Source organism: Carcharhinus amblyrhynchos, chromosome 2 (assembly GCF_965287045.1).
Source record: "Carcharhinus amblyrhynchos chromosome 2, sCarAmb.v2.hapA, whole genome shotgun sequence".
NCBI classification, from domain to species: domain Eukaryota; kingdom Metazoa; phylum Chordata; class Chondrichthyes; order Carcharhiniformes; family Carcharhinidae; genus Carcharhinus; species Carcharhinus amblyrhynchos.
In genome coordinates this window covers 76,618,826-76,631,457 of record NC_137325.1, presented here as the reverse complement: position 1 = coordinate 76,631,457, position 12,632 = coordinate 76,618,826, and positions in this window count along the sequence as shown.

Genomic DNA, 12,632 nt, shown 5'->3' with positions numbered 1-12,632 from the left:
TTTCACATCCACTTTATGTATTGACCCTGACTGAGGAACAATACAATGGGGTATTGATCTCTTTGGCACCTTGCCCAACCAACAATTATTCATTTGTAAGATAGGCAATTACTCCATTAATGTCCAAAAAATGTTCTCCAGAATTTCCAAAGAAAAACCAAAGGTTGGTTATGTTATTTCACCAGAGACACTGGAATCTTCCACCCAAGTTATGTCAAATGTTTAGAATCTCAGGGAATCTCTATCTTTGATTTGATTTGATTTGATTTATTATTGTCACATGTATTAACATACAGTGAAAAGTATTATTTCTTGTGCTCTATATGGACAAAGCATGCCGTTCTTAGAGAAGGAAACAAGAGAGTGCAGAATGTAGTATTATAGTCATAGCTAGGGTGCAGAGAAAGATCAACTTAATGCAAGGTAGGTCCATTAAAAGTCTGGCAGCAGCAGGGAAGAAGCTGTTCTTGAGTCAGTTGGTACATGACCTCAGACTTTTGTATATTTTTCCCGACAAAAGAAGGAAACAAGAGAGAATGTTTGGAGTGCATGAGGTCCTCAATTATGTTGAGGCAGTGGAAAGAATAGACAGTCAATGGATGGGAAGCTGGTTTGCATGATGGATTGGGCTACATTCACAACCTTTTGTAGTTCCTTGTGGTCTTAGACAGAGCAGGAGCCGTACCGAGCTGTGCTAGAGCAATAAAGAATGCTTTCTATGATGCACCTGTAAAAGTTGGATGAGAATTGTAGCTCACATACCAAATTTCCTTAGTCTTCTGAGAAAGAGGCATTGGTAGGCTTTCTTAACTATAGTGTCAGCATGGAGGTTCCAGGACAGGGTTTTTGGTGAGCTGGACACCTAAAAACCTGAAACTCTTGACCTTTTCTACTTCGTCCCCATTGATGTAAATAAGGGCGTGTTCTCCTTTACGCTTCCGGCAGTCGGTGACAATCTCCTTTGTTTTGTTGACATTGAGGGATAGATTATTGTTGCTGCACCAGTTCACCAGACTCTCTATCTCATCCCTGTACGCTGTCTCATCACAATTCGAGATTCGACCCACCAAGGTGATGCTGTCTGCAAGCTTGAAAATCAAATTGGAGGTGAGTTTGGCCAAACAGTCATAGGTGTATAAGGAATATATTAAGGGGCTGAGAACACAGCCTTGTGGGGCATCAGTGTTGAGGACGATCGTGGAGGAGGTGTTGCTGCCTATCCTTAATAATTGTGGTCTCTGAGTTAGGAAGTTCAGCATCAAGTCGCAGATATTTCAATATTTCCTGCATTCATAAAATCCACATTCCATGTGTAACTCTTGAGATTCAACAACTTTGATTGTAAGCCACTGAGTTCTGACTATCCCTTCACCAGTGTGCATGAACGTATTGCCTTTCAGCAGCATTCTTTTAAAGGAGGCCTTCCTCCTTTTCTAACTAAATTCATCCCTGGTCACTCTTGTGGCACCAACATGTTAGAGGGCAGTCTCTATCAACCAGAAGGTGCTCCTTAGCCCAGCGTTCCTCCCACACTGACACAGTCCCCTCCTGAAAGACTCATTGTCACTTCTGTTTTGAGCCATGGTACAGAAAGAAAGTGGTTATTCACTTTTATGCCCAGACAAGCTTCAGCACTCCCTCTCTCACTATTTGTGTGTCTGCTCAACACCCAGAACTTCACAATATGAAGGTAAAGTTTCATCCTGTTCTCTAGCCTCCCCCAAAAATACTACCAGTTGAGATTTTCCAGCCCTTTCTTTATTTATTTCAGATTGCCAGCAGATTTTGCTTTCATCACCATATTTGGCGCTCCCTGATACAATACCCATTAACTCCATGTTCAGTGCTGTCATTGACTTCCTTGCTGTGCTTCACCAGAGTTGATCCTATTGTTCATGTTTGTGCACTCAGCATACACGGAAGATAAAAAAACAAATTACCAAAAACAGAAGCAAAAAGTGCCAGATGAAAAGAAGAACATGTTGAAATTGAAATAAAATGCAGACATTCAAAATATTTAATTCTGCAGTTGTGTTTTCAGTTTTATATCTGCTATAGAAGAATGTAAGAACAGAGAGTATCAAGACATTCAACCTCTAGAGCCTGTATCTCCATTCAGTTAGATCATGACTGATCTACCTCTTACATTCCACTGCCTGTCATTGACTAGTAACTCAAGAGTTAAAATTATTAATGAACTAGCCTTCACTGCTACTGACAGAGTTTCACAGTTTTATCATTCTAACTTCTCTCCTTTGAGGTTAGTTTTGATTTAAAGCTCATCACCCTTTGTCTTAGACTCAGGGCCACGGAGAGAAATCACACACCCTGGAGCTTTCCCTGTTTCTGGTCCACTTAAGCCCCCAAATATTCCTCAATCCTGCAAGCTAATTCCGCACCTCCCCCCATTCTTAAGACTCACCAATCAATTATCTTTGTGTTCAATGAGAGCCTCCATGTATTTAAAATCTTTGTGATTTTTTATTCATCTATTATTGATATCATACTCATGTGCTTCAGTTTTTTATGACAAGGAGTGAAGATGTAAGAGTCCACTTTTTAAAACAAATGTATCTAAGGAAATAATTGGACTGAAAATTCATACAAAATAAAGAGTCAAGTTAGAGTAGGGACATTTTATTTGAAACATGATTTAGACTATGTGGCGAGGGGGGGCGGGGTAGGGGGAGCTTTTCCATCCTGCCCACCATGGGAATTGGACCATGAAAATGTCTGTTGACCTCGGGTGGGATTTTTCGGTTTTGGGGCCACCCTAGGTGTCAAACTGTTACTCACTGATTGATAAGATGATTTACTTGCTCTATATGTTTCTGGGATTCATTAAGGATGGAACTTTCCATTTTTGAAACTAAGGACTAAGCACTCATGCTGGTGGAAAACAGGACTGTTTCCCATTGACATCAGCAGTACCTTTCATGTGGGATTCACCCACCTGAAAAATGCCAATAAGCTCATATTGAGCAACCCACCAGCCAGACTGGCTGCTCCATTTTTAAATGGCTGTCTGATGTCCGTGCTTGGTGACACCTCCCCACCTCCCCACCACCCCTCCCACCTCCAAAATCTCAAAATGAAATGGTGTCCCCTCACTGACAAGAGGAGCAGCACCAAACCCCTCACCAAAGAGGAGCATCTTATCCTCCCCCCACCCAGAAATAACAGGTAACACTCCCCACACCATGCAGGCATGAGGGTGACCCAACTTGACTGCTTACAACTCAGCCCCCCTCAGCTTCCGCCCCATAGAACCCCCACTCAGCAACCCCCCCCTTCTCAGGCACTCCACTTAGATCCCCTTCACTCTCAAATATCCCCTTCCCCCTCAGACTCCCCCACTCAGCCACCCTCCTGCTCAGACAACCCCACTCAGGCCCCTGTCTCCTTCAGACAACCTACCCAGCCCTCCTTCGGTTGTGTACCTTGGCAGTGACCACAGCGCACTGTCCCTTGGCAGTCTGGCAATGACACACTGGTCTGGAGCCTTGGGCCCGGAGGAGAGGCAAGGAGGTAGGACAAGTGGCCACTTGTCCCTCTGCTGCTGCCAGGCTCAGAGGTCCTCTAACGTTGGGTGGGCTTGGGCTGAAAGCAAGGAATTGACCTCGCCATTCTTTGCCACAATGGTGTTGTCTTGGCTGGACTGCTCTTTCTAGCCCTGGCAGAGCTGAAGGTCACCCTTGGCTAAATTAATGGGTTTGCATAATTATCGGGTTGCCACCCACTCTGAGCAGGACCCCGATTGGGGCTGGCGTGGCGGATGACTTCCGAGAGCCCTCACACCTGTCGGGTATCCCAATTCATAGCCAATGCCCCATACACTGGGGAATCAGAATTCCTGCCAGTTGTCTGAGAAGGTTGGAGAATCGCCCCCTAAATGTAGTGGCAGGAGCTCTCGTGGCGTGTTTCCTGCTGAATGGCAGAGAAACTCAATCCCTTTGACCCCCAGCTATACAGGCTGAGGAGGATGCACCTACCCATGGCAGGCTACATAGCAGGCAGGAGCCCTCCATGTCTCGGTTTCGGTCCTCTAGAGGGCACCTGCCAAAGTCACTAAAGAAAAGAAGGCAGAGGAATCAGTAAATTGCCTCCACCTCTGCTGTAGTTGGCGGGAGGCACAAAGACTTGACGGGTAGGATTAGAAAAATTCGGAAACTTTGACCTCATTTCTATGTTGTGGCTGTTCAGTCAATATCATGCACCTTTGTAAATATATTTGCTGTTCATGACCACGGTTTCGTCATTTGAAACCATCCTGCATATGCATCTATTTTCCCTCTTATTGCAAGGGTGAACCATACTCCCACTTGGTGATTGCATCTCTTTATGAGCCTCACATTCATGTGATGCGTTGGAGGGTTAGCTATAGTCGTTTCACAAAATGAAAAGACTGCTTTCACTAGAAGTGTCAAAACACAGGACCTGTAGCCATGATGGTCTCTCCAACCATTTGCGCATCTCAGTGTCTGCTAAAGGTATTTTGCTGAGGAATACTGCATCAAATAGTCTGATGCAGTATTTGTCAACATCCACTTCCCAGAACGCATGGGTATAGGATTTGCCGCTGACCTTTCCAAAGTTTAGAGTCTTGTTATGAGAGTGCTAGCCCAAAGGTTGAATTTGCTCTGTTTGTCACAGGCTGCAAAGGCCTTGCAGAGCCTCGGTATGGCAATAAGCACAGAAGAAATGTAGCTGTGTCCTGTTGCCTGCATGGTAAACCTCCTGGAATCTTGTGGCTATTGATGTGGCATGAATACATATTCCACATCATGATATCCCTATATGGAAGCTGATCTTGATCTCTCCCTGCAGATTCCTGCTCTTCCCGTTCTTCACCAGCCAAGGAGCACTTAGTCTCCTCCATATCTCCTTCTGGCCAGGTTCCTCCATTTGAAGCACCAGATTGTGAAGGGTGCAACAGGCCACAATGATGCAGGACACTCACTGTGGAGGCTAATGTGGAAGTGCACTTTCAGGAGGCCACTGGTCTGCTTGATGATGGACGGTGTTGTCATATTCACCACATTGTATCCGTCCTTTTCAGAGACTTGGGAACTCCTGGGGCACCTGGCACAGATGTGAATGAAATGTTCCTGATGATTTCAGGGACAAGGTGCCATAGAGCTCTCAAAGACACACAATCGATTGCATCTTGTAGTCTCGGGAATCCAGAGATAGCTGCAAACTCGCAGCCTGGCTATTTTCATCGAGTGTGAATTTCGCATAATAGTGGCCCCTGCTGTTAGAAAGTATCTGTCACCTCCTTGATACATTTATATGCTGAGGACTTTGAATGTTGCATGTCTTTGTGGAATGATCTGGAGACAAAAACATTGAGCGCGGCACTAACACACAAAAATAGTTGGTGCCATACTTAGAGGCAGGATTTCCACAATCCAAACTCTTCTGCCATTTTTGTAATGATGGAGAGGCTCTCCCTCATTGTGAAAATTTAGGTTAAAGAGAAGGAAAGGTAAAGTGAATTCACAGAGCGAGGAAAAGAGGGAAAGGGGAAATTTAAAAAATTTTTTTTAAGATTAATGTTTTTAAAATATTCAGCAGCAATTAAAAACTGAAACTCTACAGTTATAATAGTTCATTGAACAGTGTCAGAAAAAATTAATTGGCAATAATTAATACCTAGATCGTTAAACTGAGAAATGAAATGATTAACCTTCTGTGGAAAATTTAGCTCATATCTGCCACACAAATGCTACAATTTTACACCGTTGAATGTATTTTAGTTCTGAACTGGATGACAAGATGCGACATTTGTGAAGCTAATTTCAGAATAAAGCAACTCCTACAGTAACTTTTGGATTTCTCAGTTTAAATGCACATCCCTTGTGCCTAAGTTGCTGTGCCATTTGTGCTTAAATAACAGTGAGCATCATTAGCCTCTGCGTCACTTTGACAGGAAAATCTGGGCCAATTGTGTGGCCATATTTCTTCAGGCATTTTTGTTCTAAGAAATAAAAGAAGTACTTTCAGAAAGAAAGGCCAATGCTAATGGCATAAATTCATGAATATGATGCAGTATGTTCCTTACTAAGATCTTTGCCAAATCAACTGTTGTGCTCCTGCTTTTATGTTCAAAACTGAATCTACCAGATGGCCCAGTAAAATAGGGAAGATCAGCATGCGGCACAGATTCAGAACCCAAATTAACAGCGTGAAGTAAAATGAACCTGAGACTGCTGCAGCCCACATATAAACATTTGCAAGTAAACTCAATTATAGTGGTACTCCACTATGCTAACTGCTTGTGAATGTTGACACTAAAGCTTTTCGCCTTAATTTTTTAATTAAGTACCTGGAAGCCCATAATTCTCCTCACTCAGTGATGGCACGCTGCTCCTCTGTGGATATATGCTTGTGAGATTCTCCAGCGAGGACTTCAACAAACACAGAGAGCTCAGGCTAAAACACTTCTGATCAAGGAAGCCAGGTGATTAAAACCTACAGTAGAATCAGGGGGAGACTTAATCCTGTGAAATGTCATGTCGAGGTTTACAATTTTGCAATCTCGTCTTCATCTGCAGGCAAAAGGGCATTGGTTAGTCATCTATTCAATTCTCTTGCTGCTGTGTGTCATTTGGATATCGAATGAAAATCCCTCGATTCAGTCTGCTGTTTCTGACAGTCTTTGCCCAGACCACATTAATCAGCCTTTTAGAGATCAGAATGCAAAGCAGGCACTTTGTAGTAGCTATGGCACCAAATGCAAAGGGCCGCTTCAAGAGGGTTCTTATCCATACCTCTTCACACAATAAATATGATTAAGAACAACCATGTTTAAAGTGATATCTTAAATTGAATGGTAAGGACATAAATACTATCACCAACTAATTATACTGTGATCCAATCTTTCACATGCTCATTTGGGAAAACAACTCTTACAATCTCTCTTCAAAATATGAAGTTATTAATTGAAATAAAATTAAGGTTTTTGTTTTAATGGACCAAAATAGTTTGTCTAAAGACATTTGATGATTTCTTGTAAAAAAAGTACTTTGTGCCCAGGGCTCATGGGCAAGCTTTGGCCTCTCTCAATGTAGCAAAATGAAAGAAGGCAGTGGGTGAATGTTCGAAGATGTGGATCTAGTACTGAACTTATTTTTATTTGACATATAAAATTGGTCTCCTGTACTGCTGTTCACTGAAGCTTAAATTACTGTCAATAAGGTCATCTAACTCAAATGAATTCACACAAAATAGATTTTGGCCATATTGTTTAATTAAATATCTCCTGATGATTTATTATCCTAAGTTGTATCGTATGGGTAGTTAATTTCTTGATGCCAAAAAAGGATTTTGTAAAAATTCCATGCAATGTGTTCTGTAGATCAATTTCTCGTTTCTGCACAGTGCAATAATAATTCCTTGTGTTTTATAGTGCACTTTTTCATTTGCAAATCACATTTCTTCGTAGCACAAAATGAAGCTGCATGCATGCGAGTGATCAAATTAATCAAAGGGGAAATCACAGCATTCATCCGATTAGATAAGCATTAATATTAGGCGCAAGCATATTATTTACACTATTGTAGATGCACTGAATATAATAGTTAATAATGATTTGTTTTCAACAACACAAAGGATACAGGACCTAAATATTTGCTTAATATACCCATATAATCCTGAATATAACAGAATAACATGATGGTCCATAATTTGCTGTCAAAATAATGATGATGCTAATAAAGCTTACTGAATATTTAAATGGAACAAGGCAGCAAAATCAGTTGAGGTCAAATGCAAGGATAAATGCAGAAATCTGAAATGTGCTTTTGGAGACCTGCGACTCTGGCATTAGCTCTACAGAAACTTTTTTCTGTCTGTCTTGCCAATAACTAGTGTGAAGTTCCTGTGCTTGCATGATGGATGCGTATTCAACTCACCACAGAAAGTTGAGTCGTCATTTTAGATTTAAATGACCTCCTTGTTAATTGTATATTCATTGGGTGGGCATCAACTGGGAATTCATTTTGCTCCAATGATTAGAATGGAATAAAACTTGGGTTAGGAGATGCAGGTTTGTATTTGTATCTCAGCAAATAAATTCCTTTAATGTATGCAAAGATGAGGTTCTATTGGTCATCACCTAGTTATCTAGAATATATATGCTTAATGGCTAGATAGTTCCGAATTATATCCAAAGAACCCTCTGGCATTGAAAGTTAACTATTACAAATGCGGACTCTTCATGCTTCAAGTTTTAATTGTTGTTGGAGATTTTAAAGCTGTAAAATTTAAGTTTGTTTTGAAAATGATACTTTTCTTTTCAGTTATTTTCTCTCTCTTAATTATTATTTTATTTATTTGCTTATTAGTGTCACAAGTAGGCTTACATCAACATTGCAATGAAGTTACTGGGATAATCCCCTAGTCATCACATGCTGGCACCTTTTCAGGTACAGTTGAGGGAGAATTTAGCGTGGCCAATGCACCAAGCCTGCACATCTTTTGGACTATGGGAGGAAACTGGACCACCTGGAGGAAATACATGCAGACATGGGAAGAAGGTGCAGACTTCCCACAGACAGTGACTTAAGCTGGGAATTGAACCTGGATCCCTGGCACAGTGAGGCAGCAGTGCAAATCACTGTGCCACCGTACCACTCTATTATTTCCCTGTCTTTATATTTTTTCTGAATCAGATTGACTGAATCTAATTTATAATTTCTTCTTGAACCTTATGTTGTTAATTTCAAAATCTATCAATCCAATAGTTAATAAGATACAGAGTTGTTTGATCTGTTCGCTGAGCTCCCAGAGGCCCCGTTTTTCTCACTGTGATGTTATGAACTTGCATTTTCAGCAACTGACCACACAAGTAAGGGCAGGTCCAACTAATCTCTGATGCTGTTAAATGCCCAGCCACTTCAAAATATGGCTTGTAATTATCATTGAATTACATCAAATATATAAGAGAGAAAAAGTCCATTTGTCCCAACCAGTCCATGTTGGTATTTTTGCTCCACTCGAGCCTCCTCATGTATTTCCTCATCTGACTCTTATTAGCTTTTAAGTAGCCATTAATTAAGGGCCTCAATTGACCCATGGTAGGAGGTCCTCTCTATTCCTCCCTGCCCTCCACCACCATACCCGCCAGTGGTAAAATTGCCTCAGGGTGGAGATAGGTGGGTAGGCTTGGGAACAATGCCTATAGAAAGGTAGCAATTTTACTGCACCCACCGCCTGCCAAACTGATCCCCAGGGTCCATTGTAGCCATCCTGCCTCCCTAAGAATAAACCCTAGTTTCTGCTCTGCTTTATTAATTAATCCATGTTGCTAATTTTAGCTATTTCTATACGTATACCCTGAGAACCCTCTATTCCTCCACCTGACTTCATGATTAAGCAATATCCATTCTTGCTTTTGGTCTGATTTTCAAGCAGAATTATATTTTGACAGCTGTTCTTTATATCAAATATAAACTGTAAGCTTCTTGGCTGACAGGCAAAGAGTATTGACTAATATTCTTCTCTAATATCAATCATCTGCAGTTCATCTCTGGGATATTGTCTCTCTCACCTTGAATCAATACAGGCATTGCATTTGAATAGGTGCTCTTCCACTACTTGCATTTCTGCCTTTGGCATTCCCCAAAGGTCTTTCCTTACTTTTTCTTCTACATGATCTACAGATTATCCTTTGGTGATAACATCTGGAAGCATGATGTCAACTTCCAGATGTCTGCAGTGTCACCCAGCTCTACCTCACAACCTCCATAATTGACCCAAAGCGTGTTTTGACTCTCAATTGTCTAATTTCAAGACCTAAAGAAAGCAGAAATGCAGAACTGTTGTAAAATTCAAACTTTTAATTAATTGTCCACTGAAAGGATGATGTTCAGCAGAAGAGGACATCATTCCATGTGACTGGCCACTTATTAGGCTTGATAAAGAGTGTGTATGTCAATACCATTCTGGAGCTTGATTCATATTCAACAGGCTTCATAGTGATTGGAATCTCTAATGAGCCAACTTTACTTGATCTTTAGAAAACTTAATAAATATAATCAATATTTTACTGACTGCCTTAGAATTCCATTTCTGATTAATGAAACCAATGTTGGGATCTTCAGCAGAGAAGCATTGTCATGCATGTGGGAAGTAGCTCGACAGACTGGAGGGGCTGATTGTGGACAAGTCCCCAGGACCGGATGGAATGCATCCGAGGGTTCTGAAAGAAATGGCGGAGGTGATAGTAGATGCCTTGGTGGTTATTTTCCAGACGTCGCTGGATTCCGGGGAAGTGCCGGAAGATTGGAAAACGGCTAATGTTACGCCGTTGTTTAAGAAGGGTGCCAGGCAAAAGGCCGGGAATTATAGGCCGGTTAGTTTAACGTCTGTGGTAGGTAAAATGTTAGAATCCGTCATTAAGGAGGAAATTGCGAGGCATCTTGAAGGGAATTGCTTGATAGAGCAGACACAGCACGGTTTCATTAAAGGGAAGTCGTGTCTGACAAATTTACTGGAGTTCTATGAGGATGTGTCTAGGGCGGTGGATAGAGGAGAGCCGGTGGATGTGGTCTTTCTGGATTTTCAGAAGGCGTTTGACAAAGTACCTCACAAGAGGTTATTGCAGAAGGTCGAGGGACATGGAGTTGGGGGTAGGGTGTTAGCGTGGATAGAGGATTGGTTGTCAAATAGGAGGCAGAGAGTGGGGGTCAACGGGTGCTATTCGGATTGGCAGATGGTGACTAGTGGAGTGCCCCAGGGGTCGGTGCTGGGGCCTCAGCTTTTTACCATTTATATAGATGATCTGGAGGAGGGAACCGAGTGTAGGGTGTCGAAATTTGCTGATGACACCAAGATTGGGGGAACGGCAAATTGTGCGGAGGGTGTGGAGAGTCTGCAGAAAGATCTAGATAGGCTGGGCGAATGGGCCAGGAAATGGCAAATGGAATTTAATGTTGGCAAGTGTGAGGTGGTCCACTTTGGTAGGAATAATGGTAGGAAGGACTATTACTTACGTGGAGAAAAACTGCAGCAGGCGACGGTGCAGAGGGACCTCGGGGTCCTTGTGCATGAGTCGCAAAAACCCAGCTTGCAGGTGCAGCATGTGGTCAGGAAGGCAAATGGGATGCTGGCCTTCATAGCGAGGGGGATTGAATATAAAAGTAGGGAGGTCTTGCTGCAGCTGTATAGGGCATTGGTGAGGCCGCAGCTGGAGTACTGTGTGCAGTTTTGGGCGCCGCACCTGCGCAAAGATATTTTGGCCTTGGAGGGAGTGCAGAGGAGGTTTACTAGGCTGATGCCGGAGTTGAGGGGGTTGAGCTATGAGGAGAGGCTGAATAAACTAGGCTTGTACTCGTTAGAGTTTAGAAGAATGAGGGGAGATCTCATTGAGACGTATAAGATGATGAATGGGATGGATAGGATAGAGGTGGAGAGACTCTTCCCGCTCAAAAAAGACAGTAGGACTAGGGGGCACAGCCTCAAGATAAAGGGGGGGCGGTTTAGAACGGAGTTGAGGAGGAACTTCTTCACTCAAAGGGTGGTGAATCTCTGGAATTCTCTGCCCATTGAAGTGGTGGAGGCTGCCTCGCTAAATATTTTTAAGATTCGAGTTGATGGGTTTTTGATAAGAGAGGGGATTAAGGGTTATGGGGAGAGGGCGGGAAAGTGGAACTGAGCCACGACAGATCAGCCATGATCTTATTGAATGGCGGGGCAGGCTCGAAGGGCTAGATGGCCTACTCCTGCTCCTATTTCTTATGTTCTTATGTTCTTAAGTCTTGTTTCTGACAAGTTTACAACACTTGGAAATAGAACTCAACAAAATGGTGGATTCACAGCTCTGATGAAGAGTCATCCAGACACAATGTTGGCTCTATTCTCTTTCCACAGGTGCTGTCAGACTTGCTGAGGCTTTCCTACATTTTCTGTTTTTGTTTCAGATTTCAACATCCGCCGTAATTTGCCTTTATCTGTGGATTCACTGGGTTGAGAACAAATCTGTAAATGGGAATGAGAGATTGGCAGGAAAAGGCACAATCACAGAAAGGGCTGTCTTTAAAGAAAAGATTGTTTGATTACAGTTAAGGTACTTTTCCATGAAGGGGGTTTGTGGAACAAACAAAGGCAGATCTCCCTGCATGACAAAAGAATCAGAAAGTAAGATGAAACAGCAGAACATTGTTTATGACAGATGTCAGATGGATGATACAAGTGAGAACCAGAACATATAAAATGTTCAGGAGAAAGTTCAAAAGGAAATAGGTGCAGCAAAGAGAGAATATAGGTAGTGGTGGCTGCTAACATAAAAGGAATCCAAAAAGCCTACTATAGGCATATAAAATAGTGAAAGAATTGTTATAGGAAGAGCGGAGCCAGTTAGGGAACAAAATGGGGATTTATATATGGACGCAGGATGCATGGCTGAAGTGCTAAATTAACACCTAGCAGCTTGTTACCAAAGATGATGCTGACAGAATCAAAGTGAACATGTAAGTTGTTGAGATGGCTAAGTGTTGATAAAGAGGAGGAATTAGAAAGGTTGGCTGTATTAAAGTTGATAAGTCACCGGTTATATCTAAGAATACAGAGAAAAATAAGGATGAAAATTTTGGAGGTGGTGGCCACCTTCTCCCTGTCATCCTCATATA